The following is a 13,643-nucleotide window of genomic DNA, read 5'->3' on the forward strand; positions in this document are numbered from 1 at the left end:
GATGATGATCTCCGCCGGGTCATTGTCGATGCAAGGACGCAATGCATTAGTCAAAAGGAGAAGCTGAAGTTCGATCGCATGTTAGAGGATCACAAAAAAGGGTTATACCCCAATTGCGAAGATGGCAACACAAAGCTCGGTACCGTACTGGAATTGCTGAAGTGGAAGGCAGAGAATGCTGTGGCTGACAAAGGATTTGAGAAGCTACTGAAAATATTGAAGAAGAAGCTTCCAAAGGATAACGAATTGCCCGACAGTACATACGCAGCAAAGAAGGTCGTATGCCCTCTAGGATTGGAGGTGGAGAAGATACATGCATGCCCTAATGACTGCATCCTCTACCGCGGTGCATACAAGGATCTGAATGCATGCCCGGTATGCGGTGCGTTGCGGTATAAGATCAGACGAGATGACCCTGGTGATGTTGACGGCGAGCCCCTCAGGAAGAGGGTTCCTGCGAAGGTGATGTGGTATGCTCCTATAATACCACGGTTGAAACGTCTGTTCAGAAACGAAGAGCATGCCAAGTTGATGCGATGGCACAGTGAGAACCGAAAGAAAGATGGGAAGTTGAGAGCACCCGCTGACGGGTCGCAGTGGAGAAAAATCGAGAGAAAGTACTGGGATGAGTTTGCAAAGGACCCAAGGAATGTATGGTTTGCTTTAAGCGTGGATGGCATTAATCCTTTCAGGGAGCAGAGCAGCAATCACAGCACCTGGCCCATGACTCTATGTATGTATAACCTTCCTCCTTGGATGTGCATGAAGCGGAAGTTCATTATGATGCCAGTTCTCATCCAAGGCCCTAAGCAACCCGGCAACGAAATTGATGTGTACCTAAGGCCATTAGTTGAAGAACTTTTACAGCTGTGGAATGGAAATGGTGTACGTACATGGGATGAGCACAGACAGGAGGAATTTAACCTTAAGGCGTTGCTGTTCGTGACCATCAACGATTGGCCCGCTCTCAGTAACCTTTCAGGACAGACAAACAAAGGATACCACGCATGCACGCACTGTTTAGATGATACTGAAAGTATATACCTGGACAAATGCAGGAAGAATGTGTACCTGGGCCATCGTCGATTTCTTCCGACCAACCATCAATGTCGAAAGAAAGGCAAGCATTTCAAAGGCGAGGCAGATCACCGGAAGAAGCCCGCCATGCGCACCGGTGATCACGTGCTTGCTATGGTCAATGATTTGCACTATGTAATCTTTGGAAAGGGTCCCGATGGACTAGCTGTTCCGAATGACGCTGAGGGACACGCACCCATGTGGAAGAAGAAATCTATATTTTGGGACCTACCCTACTGGAAAGACCTAGAGGTCCGCTCCTCAATCGACGTGATGCACGTGACGAAGAACCTTTGCGTGAACCTGCTAGGCTTCTTGGGCGTGTATGGGAAGACAAAAGATACACCTGAGGCACGAGAGGACCTGCAACGTTTGCACGAAAAAGACGGCATGCCTCCGAAGCAGTATAAAGGTCCTGCCAGCTACGCTCTTACGAAAGAAGAGAAAGAAATCTTCTTTGAATGCCTGCTCAGTATGAAGGTCACGACTGGCTTCTCGTCGAATATAAAGGGAATAATAAATATGCCAGAGAAAAAGTTTCAGAACCTAAAGTCTCATGACTGCCACGTGATTATGATGCAACTGCTTCCGGTTGCATTGAGGGGGCTTCTACCGGAAAACGTCCGATTAGCCATTGTGAAGCTATGTGCATTCCTCAATGCAATCTCTCAGAAGGTGATCGATCCAGAAATCATACCAAGGCTAAGGAGTGATGTGGCGCATTGTCTTGTCAGTTTCGAGCTGGTGTTCCCACCATCCTTCTTCAATATCATGACGCACGTCCTAGTTCATCTAGTCGACGAGATTGTCATCCTGGGGCCCGTATTTCTACACAATGTTCCCCTTTGAGAGGTTCATGGGAGTCCTAAAGAAATATGTCCGTAACCGCGCTAGGCCAAAAGGAAGCATCTCCATGGGCCATCAAACAGAGGATGTTATCGGGTTTTGTGTTGACTTCATTCCTGGCCTTAACAAGATAGGTCTCCCTAAATCGCGGTATGAGGGGAGACTGACTGGAAAAGGCACTCTTGGAAGAGACTCAATAATATGCAGGGACGGATATTCTTGGTCTCAAGCACACTACACAGTTCTACAGAACTCTACATTGGTGACCCCGTATGTCGATGAACACAAGAACAGTCTACGCTCCAAACACCCGGAGCAGTGCGATGACTGGATTACATGTGAACACATCAGGACTTTCAGCAGTTGGTTGGAAACACGTCTCAGAGGTGACAACACTGTTTGTGATGAGTTGTACTTGTTGTCCAGGGGACCATCTTTGACTGTATTGACTTACAAAGGATACGAGATAAATGGGAATACATTTTACACGATCGCCCAAGATCAAAAGAGCACCAACCAAAACAGCGGTGTCCGCTTTGATACAGCAACCGAGAGCGGAAAGGACACATATTATGGTTACATAGTGGACATATGGGAACTTGACTACGGACCTGATTTTAAGGTCCCTTTGTTTAAGTGCAAATGGGTCAATCTGTTAGGCGGCGGGTTACAGGTAGACCCACAGTACGGAATGACAACAGTGGATCTGAAAAATCTTGGGTACACTGACGAACCGTTCGTCCTAGCCAATGATGTGGCACAGGTTATCTATGTGAAGGACATGTCTACCAAACCGAGAAAAAGAAAAGATAAGGAAGCGAATACATCATACGATGAGCCAAAGCGCCACATAGTTCTTTCAGGAAAAAGGGACATCCTGGGAGTGGACGGCAAGACAGACATGTCTGAAGATTATGAAAAGTTTCATGAAATTCCTCCCTTCAATGTCAAGGCTGACCCAAGCATCCTGATAAACAATGAAGATTATCCATGGTTACGGCGCAATAAGCAAATGACATAAGCGAAGAAAAAGTGAATACTTTCTCCTGCAACTATTATGATGATACCATGCCAAATTTGTAACAGACGAACATGCTACCATTGTCCGTTTTGTACATGCACATGCTATGTGGGTGAAATTATTATACCATCCCAACTTTCAACTTTTTCAGAGTTCATTTGAAATGCTTTCATGTCTTATGGTTTGAAACTTTGATACTTCAAAAGTGATTGTCCATTTTGTACACGAAGTGCATCAAGTTTTTGTCGTAACCCTCTCTACTTTTTGGAACATGCTATGTGGGTGAAATGATGATACCATGCCAACTTTCAACCTTTTCAGAGTTCATTTTGAAATGCTTTCCAATTTCAAAGTCATTTAGCTCAAAGAATGAATTAATAGCAAACAGAATAAACTACAAAACTTTTATGAAAATAGAAACAATCAATTAAAATATTATGTTATGATCAACTAAAATAAAACTATAATATTCTTCAATAGCAAAAAGAATATAATTTTTGTGACCTAAAATCAAACTATAAGTATTTAATTGTAAGTATAAATAAAAAATAAATAGCAAATAAGAAAAAATTTCTAATTTTATAGTAAAGTTATTCATAAACTAGTGATTCACAAAAATTTTTAAAAATTCAAATTTAAACTATTTAAAATTTAAAACTAATGGCACTAACAGAAAGTTTATAATTTTTGTGACCTAAAAGCAAAAAGAAATCACTAAAAAAACTGTAAGTATTTAGTTGTAAGTAGAAATAAAAAATAAATAGAAAAAAATCTATTTTTATAGTAAAGTTATTCATAAACTAGTGATTCACACAAATTTTTAAAAATTCAAATTTAAACTATTTAAAATTTAAAACTAATGGCACTAACAGAAAGTTTATAATTTTTGTGACCTAAAAGCAAAAAGAAATCACTAAAAAACTGTAAGTATTTAGTTTTAAGTCGAAATAAAAAATAAAAAACCAAAAAAATATAGAAATAAAAAAGAAAAAACCAAAAAAATGCCTCCTACTGGGCCTCCACGGCCTGAATACGACTAGAAACCCTACATGGGCCAGGATTCAGGCCCGCAGAAGGCCCAATAGGCCCACAGGCAGTAGCAAGTTTAGGCCCGAAAGCCTGCATTAGAGAGGAGCTCGAATGGGTGGGCACACCAGCGCTTATAAACCAGTGCCGGCGCCCTTCAGCTAGCGATGTGGGACTAAACTTTTGGGCTCGGGGCAGCAAAGGCCATTGGTCCCGGTTGGTGGCACCAATCGGGACTAAAGGGGGCATTGGTCCCGGTTCGTGGCACCAACCGTGACCAATGCCCTCCTTTAGTGACGGTTGGTTCCACCAACCGGGACCAAAGGCCGCCGCTTCCCGCCCTTTGGGCTGCTGAAAATTGGCCTTTGGTCCCGGTTCGTGGCACCAACCGGGACTAAAGGGGGCATTGGTCCCGGTTTGTGCCACCAACCGGGACCAATGCTCCGTCTATATAAGCCACACTTGTGAAAATTTTGGTTCAGTTTCTTCGATCCCGCCCCGACGTCGCCGCCAGGCTGCCCCTCTGCTCGCCTCGTCGTCGCCACCGTTGCCCCTGCCCCGCCCCGAGCGCGCCCTGCCTCGCCGTCGTCGCCGACCGCCCGTCCACCGCCCCCGAGCACCCCCTGCGCCGCCGAGCCCATCCGCCGCCCCCGAGCACCCCCTGCGCCCCCGAGCCCGTCCGCCGCCGCCGAGCGCGCCCCGCCGTCGCCCTCGCCCTCGCCGACCCCGAGCCCGTCCTCGTCGCCGTCGCCCCCGACGCCAGCCGCCCGCGTCTCCTCCCCGATCCCTCCGGGAGAGGTAGCTACCGCCCCATCCTCCCCCCTTCCTTCCTTCCCTGCTCCATAATTTGCAAAATATTGATATGATGTAGATGTATGTATGTATGAGTTGGGGAGAAAGTTTATAATTTTTGTTCATATATACTGTACATGTATGTATGATGAATTTTGATATTTTTTTGTTCATATATAATGTAGATGTATATGTATGTATGGAATGATACCGATGGATGTATTGATATATTTTTTTGTTCATATATACTGTACATGTATATGTATTCATGAGAGAGGCGAGGAAGAAGGGGAAGAAGAGGGAGAAGAAGAGGAGAGAAAGAAGAGGAAGTCTTCTCCTCTATTCTTTCCTCTACCGAAAAGAAGAGGAGAAATAAATAAGAAGAAGAAAAAAGAAGAAAAAGAAGAGGAGAAGAAGAAAGGAATAGTGGAGAAGAAGAGAAAATAGAATATATATTCTATTTTCTCTTCTTCTCCTCTTTTTTTCTTCTTTTCTTCTTCTTTTCTTCTTATTAGCCAGAAGTAGAGAGAGGTTTCCTAGTGTCAAAGTATTAAAGAAATCCATGCCTTCATCATTAGCCGGAAGTAACCAGGGCATGTTGGTACGAAGTTCTGCAAAGTTGTTTTGGAATGGAGTCCCGGATAGAATAATCCGCCTTTTGGTACCAATTCAGCAAAGGCCTTCCAAATAGCGATATTCGAAAGGCTCTTGCTGAACTTTGTACCAAAAGGCAGATTATCCTATCTGGGACTCCGTTCCAGAACAACTTTGAAGAGCTTCGTACCATCATGCACATGTTACTTTCGCCTAATGATGAAGACATGGTTTTGTTGAATCCCTTGACACTAGGCAACCTCCCGACCCCTCGGCGATCCTATCGAACATGAGAGGAAGAAGAGGATAAAAAAAGAAGAGGAAGAAGAAAAAAAAGAGGAGAAGAAAGAATAGAGGAGACTTCTCCTCTATTCTTTCTTCTCCTCTTTTTTTTCTTCTTCTTCCTCTTTTTTTTATCGGGAACGAGGGTCGTCGAGGGACATAGATGTAGTGTCGTCGTTGTCGATATATACCCCCTCCCGATAGCTTACTATGATTAGGTAGCTAGTTCTACGTTTGGCACTAATATATCCATCTATCATGTTTGAATAATAATTGCCATGTTGTAAATATTTGTAGAAACTATGGACACCGCCCTAAACGAAGCAACAAAAGAAGCGTTGTTGAGGGACATAATCACAGAAGGAAGTGATGCCATCTCGTTGTTTCTCAACGAAACCGATGGTCTGGAAGGAGAGGGTGAACAAGCTGGCTACGGTGACCTAATGCCGGTGCAAGAAGAAGAACATGAGGACGGCTCCGGTGACCCAATGCCGGTGCAAGAAGGAGACCGTGATGACGGCTCCGGTGACCGAACCGAGTCCGGCCAGGTATATATATTATTTAAGCCTATGATGACTAGCTGATTGATGCATTCATTGTTTTGGTATGTACACATATTAATTAAGTCTTTGTTCTTTTTTCTAGCCCTCCGAATCGAGCACAACTTCGGTAAAGAGACGAGGCCCGAAGAAAAAGTTGAGCTCGGATGAAAAGTTTGAGATCATAGCAATCGCGCCCGACGGCCAACCTATTGAACCCCTCCGGACAAAGAGCGCATTTGTTGCTCAGTGCGGGGTTCTGGTTAGGGACAAGATCACGATAAGCATCCAGCAATGGTTTAAGCCGGCTACAGAAGACCCTGAGGTGTCTTATGTCAATGATATGCAGAAAAATGATCTTTGGACTGAGCTGAAGTCAAATTTCACCCTACCGCCTGAGGATAATCCAGAGAACCCAGTTAAAGAGAAATTAATCAAGTCTTTTGCTCTGAAGAGGATGGCAGAACTATTCAGGAGGTGGAAGAAAGAGCTGAATAAGTTTGTCAAAAATAATGAGACACCAGAATTCAAGGGCAGATATGAGAAGATCAGAGATCACTAGCCCGCATTTGTGGCCCACAAGACATCAGAAAAGAGTAAGAAGATGTCGGCGACAAACAAGCAAAATGCTGCGAAGAAGAAGCTTCACCATCGCACGGGGTCAGGTGGCTACCTCATAGCCCGGCCTAAGTGGTCCAAGACTGAGAATGATCTGGTTCATAAAGGGATCGAACCAGAGACAATTAACTGGCCAGACCGTTGCCGGACTTGGTTCTTCGGGGCTGGCGGAACACTGGACCCTGTAACAGGGAAGTGCATTTGGACGAACGATCAAATGGACATACCAGTCAGTAAGCTTAAGCAGTATATCGAAGCAGCGCAGGAAGGGACGTTCTTTCCAGACAGAGAGAACGACGAGCTCACAATGGCCCTCGGGAATCCTGAGCACCCTGGACGGACACGAGGCACGCCAGGCTCCATTCCGTGGAAGGTTGGGTTTCCGGACGCAGGCGGTTACAAATCCCATGAGAGGAGGAAAAAAGTGCAGCAGACCCAAATACAGGCGCTGCAAGCAAGGGTAGACGCGATAGAGGAACGAGAAGCAAATCGCAGCAAACGTACTGCCGAAGCCTCCCCCGAAGCTACCCCGCCATCTCAGCGCAGAAGCAGCGTGGCTTCCACCGAGCTGCTTCAGCTGGAGCATGCCTTGACGGCTCCTGCCAGCTATCCCGTGGATGCTATAACGGAGTCTCAAAATTGCCACCTTATGACACAATGGATGAATTTGAAAGTCAAGGCGGTTGTTGGCTCTGTTTATCCTACTGAACCCGGCGCAACTTTTCACTGCCAGCCGATTCCAGAAGGATATGCTAGGGTGATGGTGGATGAGATAACGGAGGGATTTGAGGACCTTTAGCTTGACCACCCTACCGGTGAAGGGGAGACTCGGCTGGGGTCTGCTCTGAAGACTCCATGCCTATGGCGGAAGGAGCTCATCAACCTTTCGAACTGGACGCCACCGCCTCCTCCTCCTCCTCCGGCGAGTCAGGGCACTCCGCCTCCACCGCCTCCTCCTCCGGCGAGTGACGATCAGGGCCCTCGGCCGGCTCCTTCTCCGGTGTGTGGCGGCACTCCGCCTCCTTCTCCGCCTGCGCTGACGCGCCCGAGCAGCCAGCCTCCTCCTTCTCCGCCTCGTCAGCAAGGGCGGAAGAGACCTGCCGCCGCTCCAGCTGCTCCGGCGCATCGTAGTCCTTCTCCTCCGCCTCTTAAGCAAGTAAAGAAGACAACCGCTCCGTCTGCTCGGTCGGCGTCTAGCAGTACAACCAGAGGCGGGAGGACATACAGATTCGGTCCTTCTCTGAAGACTCCAAAGAAGTTACTGTTGGAAATATGCCCTAGAGGCAATAATGAAAGCATTATTATTATATTTCCTTGTTCATGATAATTGTCTTTATTCATGCTATAATTGTGTTGTCCGGAAATCGTAATACATGTGTGAATAACAGACACCAACATGTCCCTAGTGAGCCTCTAGTTGACTAGCTCGTTGATCAACAGATAGTCATGGTTTCCTGACTATGGACATTGGATGTCATTGATAACGAGATCACATCATTGGGAGAATGATGTGATGGACAAGACCCAATCCTAAACATAGCACAAGATCGTATAGTTCGTTTGCTAGAGTTTTCCAATGTCAAGTATCTTTTCCTTAGACCATGAGATCGTGTAACTCCCGGATACCGTAGGAGTGCTTTGGGTATGCCAAACGTCACAACGTAACTGGGTGACTATAAAGGTAGACTACGGGTATCTTCGAAAGTGTCTGTTGGGTGACATGGATCAAGACTGGGATTTGTCACTCCGTATGACGGAGAGGTATCACTGGGCCCACTCGGTAATGCATCATCATAATGAGCTCAAAGTGACCAAGTGTCTGGTCACGGGATCATGCATTACGGTACGAGTAAAGTGACTTGCCGGTAACGAGATTGAACGAGGTATTGGGATATCGACGATCGAATCTCGGGCAAGTAACATATCGATTGACAAAGGGAATTGCATACGGGGTTGATTGAATCCTCGACATCGTGGTTCATCCGATGAAATCATCGTGGAGCATGTGGGAGCCAACATGGGTATCCAGATCCCGCTGTTGGTTATTGACCGGAGAGTCGTCTAGGTCATGTCTGCTTGTCTCCCGAACCCGTAGGGTCTACACACTTAAGGTTCGGTGACGCTAGGGTTGTGAAGATATGTATATGCAGAAACCCGAATGTTGTTCGGAGTCCCGGATGAGATCCCGGACGTCACGAGGAGTTCCGGAATGGTCCGGAGGTAAAGAATTATATATAGGAAATGTTGTTTCGGCCATCGGGACAAGTTTCGGGGTTATCGGTATTGTACCGGGACCACCGGAGGGGTCCCGGGGGGCCACATGGGCTGTAGGGGGTGCGCCTTGGCCTACATGGGCCAAGGGCACCAGCCCCACTAGGCCCATGCGCCTAGGGTTTCCATGGGGAAGGAGTCCAAGTGGTGGAAGGCACCTCTAGGTGCCTTGGGGGGGAGGGAATCCTCCCCTTGGCAGCCGCACCTAGGAGATTAGATCTCCTAGGCTGCGCACCAACCCCCCTTGGCCCTCCTATATATAGTGGGGGAGAGGAGGGACTTGATATACCAGCCCCTGGCGCCTCCCTCTCCTCCCGTTACGTCTCTCTTCCTCGTAGTATAGGCGAAGCCCTGCTACTGTGACGCCCTGCATCCACCACCACGCCGTCGTGCTGCTGGATCTTCGTCAACCTCTCCTTCTCCCTTGCTGGATCAAGAAGGAGGAGACGTCTCCCGTCCCGTACGTGTGTTGAACGCGGAGGTGCCGTCCGTTCGGCGCTGGTCATCGGTGATTTGGATCACGTCGAGTACGACTACATCATCACCGTTCTTTTGAACGCTTCCGTGCGCGATCTACAAAGGTATGTAGATGCATCCAATGACTCGTTGCTAGATGAACTCCTAGATGATCTTGGTGAAACGAGTAGGAAATTTTTTGTTTTCTACAACGTTCCTCAACAGTTACCATATGAGAGGACCCTGGAGGAGAACGCCGAGATCGCGCGAGAAGAAGTGAGGAACTTCTTTGAAGGGGTGAAAGCAAAGAAACATCCACCTCCGGAGGAGAAGGTAGATCGGGTGAAAGTGAAGCGCACTCTGGCTGCCCTGACAAAACCACCGAAGTCTGATCCGCCGAAAGGAAACTATGACCGCATTATTGGAAAGGAATTTGCCGAAGCGGAGCGATCGGGAAGTACTGTCAGTGATCAAAGGCTGAAAGAACGACGAGCTGGGAAACAAATTGCCCAGCTCGGCGAACAAGCGAAGCAATCGTGCCCCCCACTCAAGGTGCCTAGCCACAACGTCGCTAATGATCCGAGGATGGTGCCCGGTTATAGCAATCTTGCAGATTACCTGCCCGACGAAGTACATTATGAACCCATGGACGTGCAGATACAAAGATACGAGTACGGGAAGCCTCTCGTCAAAGATGAAAGATCTCTATCAACGATGATGCGAAGATTGCATGATTGGTACTTGAAAAATCTGCAGAGACTCTGGGGGGAGGAGTACTTTGTATGTGAAAGTTAAAAAGGAGCATGACCTCGTTGGAATTGATCTGTTGCCTATTCCATTTTAGGAGTTCTATCAGTTTTTCAATCAATTGGCCCTCGATAAAACAACGGTCGCCTGCTACTGTCTGTAAGTAGTACTACTTCTGTCATTAAGTTTCTCTATATAGCTTAGCTCTTTCATTGCATGTATTTATAATCATCCTCACTATATTATGCAGATTGAAGATCGCCGAATTGAAGAAAAGACAAGTCGGTGATATTGGGTTCATTAACACATATCTCATAGATGCAACTCAGGTTAAACTTCATGCCGCAGCTACCGAGACCAACTTGCTACGATCGTTCGTAATAAATCAAAACAAAGATATAATACTCTTTCCTTACAACTTCAGGTGAGTGTTACTGTCTTGTGCGTATTCGATTTCCCTTATATATTAGTCAAGGTTATAGTAATGTAATTCATGAGTTATGCATGTGTGTGCAGTTTTCACTATATTCTCCTAGAGATTAAGCTTGAGCAGGGAGTAGTAACCGTCTTGGACTCTAAACGAAAAGATCCCAAGGAGTATGCGGACATGACTGAAATCCTCAAGAAGTAAGTTAAATCGATCATTATCCACCATATCAACAACTTTGTTCATTTCCTGATATCAAGTAATTGTTTTCTTTGTCCGGCAGGGTTTGGAGAAAATTCACCAAAACAGTTCCGGGACTGCCGAAGGAGCTGGAATTTAGACACCCGAAAGTAAGTACTATAGTAGCATGTTCCGCGCATCTCCTAGTGATTCAAGCGCTAGTTTCATCAATACCATTTAGCATTCTTGCTTATCAGTTTGATTGACCTCTATTTCTTGTAAAGTGGTTGTGGCAGGAACAAGGGAATGATTTCTGTGGATACTACATCTGCGAGTCCATCCGCCACACGACCTGTGAACGGGGCGGGTACTCTAACGAACAATATGAAGTACGTAAATAACAACATTCACAATTTTATTTTATTACCATCATTTGTGTTGAGTTTCATTCATTTATATATATATATATATATGTGTGTGTGTGTGTGTGTATTGACCCCCTTCTTCAAATTAGATGTTTCGGAAGCGGGATGAACTCCTAGCACCAGCTCGCATGCGAGCAATTCAAGAGGAATTGGCGGCATTCTTTCTTGACCACGTGATCCCTGAAGACGGAGAATTCTATGTAGACCCTGAGTCCGTATGATTATATTTGTAAGAGATAATTATTGTATATATGTAGCCGGTAGTGTCAGATAGATATACGAGAACTTGTTGTTCGACCAATCTCTCGGAGAAGGAGAGGTGGTCGATATCACTTCTCTCTGTATGCATATATGTTCATGACGATCTTCTGTTTCCTTTGTTTGCTTACTAGCTAGCTAGCGTGTCTAGTCCTCTCTATACGTATGTATAGTACGTAGCGTCGACCAAGCACGGACATAACAGAGGACACTTCTCTCTATTAATTATAGCTAGCTAACACAATATATGAAACACCTAAATTAACCCCCCAAAACCCCCAACCCCCCCCCCTTTCAAAAAAAACAAAAACCCCAGCCACAGAAATGCTGACGCATGGATGCCTATTGGTCCCGGTTGGTGCTACCAACCGGGACCAAAGGGTCTCCTGACTGGGCTCTGCGCACTGCCCACGTGGAGGGCCTTTAGTCCCGGTTCTGGATTGAACCGGGACTAAAGGGGGGAGGTATTAGTACCAACACTTTAGTCCCGGTTCCGGAACCGGGACTAAAGGCCCTTACGAACCGGGACTATAGGCCCTTTTTCTACCAGTGCCTAGATCCAGCCTCGACGTGACAACGTCGAGCGTCACCGCCTCCGATTCCTACGAGCACGAAGCCGAGGGCTCCAGGAAGAGGCCGGAAGAGGATAGGTGTAGCGGAAGAAAACCTGAGCGAGCTGTGGGAGGGAGGAGGGGAGAAGGGACCACGATCTCACTCGGGCAAGGAAAGCGATAATTGGGGAAGGATATATTCTGTAGTTATTGCGAGGATCGTGCGAGAGGATTTCTTGGGCTACGTAAAAGTGTGTGGGAGGGAGCGAAGGTGGAGCTAAGTATGGAAAGAGATCGGTGGCTTCGACGGCTGTATTTTTTTCCGAGCGGAGCTAAGTATGGAAGAAGATCGGTGGGAGAAATAAATCGGAGAGGGAGGTGATTTGTTTGGAAGGTGATCTCCTGTATATGGTATTATTTTTGAATTCTTAATTACCAAATATTTACATGATTGAATTAAATCAACACCTGCCAAAGCAAGCACGAATAAATGGAAGGAGTATCAGACACGATTCGGTTTTAAGTGTGAAGAAGAAAAAATTAACATGGGAGTGGTGGTGGAAGGTGAGATGAAAATAAACCGGACGAAAAAAAACCAGACGAAAGTGGGAGGACTATTCAACCAACTCGTCCATTAGGAGTAGAGATTAAAGAGAATTTGAGTTGATTTACTATTTTTGTCTAAAAAAACTATTTTTGTAACAACGATTTGACTTTCCTTAGGGGAGCAATTTGACTTTACTGATTAATTATAAAATGGTTCAATATCCCTCTAATAATGCTACATAGATCAAAACAACTTAAGCAAACATGAACAACAACAACAACAACAACAACAATAACAACAACAACAACAACAACAACAACAATAAAGTTGATAAAACTAAAAATTACAACAAGATCCATTGAGTCTACCTCCGGGGAGGAATCTAGAAGAGAAAGCCTGCACAAAGCCAATTGAGTAGCCGCATGAGCTGCCCACTGAAGAGGTGAGAAACTAAGACCGTTAAACGCACAATTAAAGAAAAACCCTTGCAGTACACGGTGTCATATTATTGCTTTATTATTGGAATGCTTTTGAAGAACACCAAACACGCACAAAGCCGGAGGAACCACAAACCAAAACAAACACCAGAGCGAACACCAACACAAAAACATACCGAGTCCGGACAACCACCTGTTATATTAGGAGTCTTACATGGGACTAAAGTGTTGCTAGCTCCATGAATAGAGCTAGGAGACCTTTACATCATATCATCTCGTGCACCATTGCACGGGTGCCGCCGCCTGGCGACGGTGTGGGGTTTAAGGTCAAAAGAAAATCCATTTGGCAACATGTCAGGCATTTTATCTTTCGTAATTGGCACAAAATAGTGCATTGCTTGAAAATAAGGCTGTCCCACTTAGAATTCAGTAACTCGTCAATGTATAATTTTTAAATCGGTCATAAGATAGGCCATGCTCATTGTGTTTTAGCAAACTAGAATTTCTCCAAGCTTATACCCCTATGGGCTTTAGAGTGGAGCCTACATG

Source organism: Triticum urartu, chromosome 7A (assembly GCF_056163025.1).
Source record: "Triticum urartu cultivar PI428250 chromosome 7A, HENAU_Tu73, whole genome shotgun sequence".
In the NCBI taxonomy this organism is placed as follows: Eukaryota; Viridiplantae; Streptophyta; class Magnoliopsida; order Poales; family Poaceae; genus Triticum; species Triticum urartu.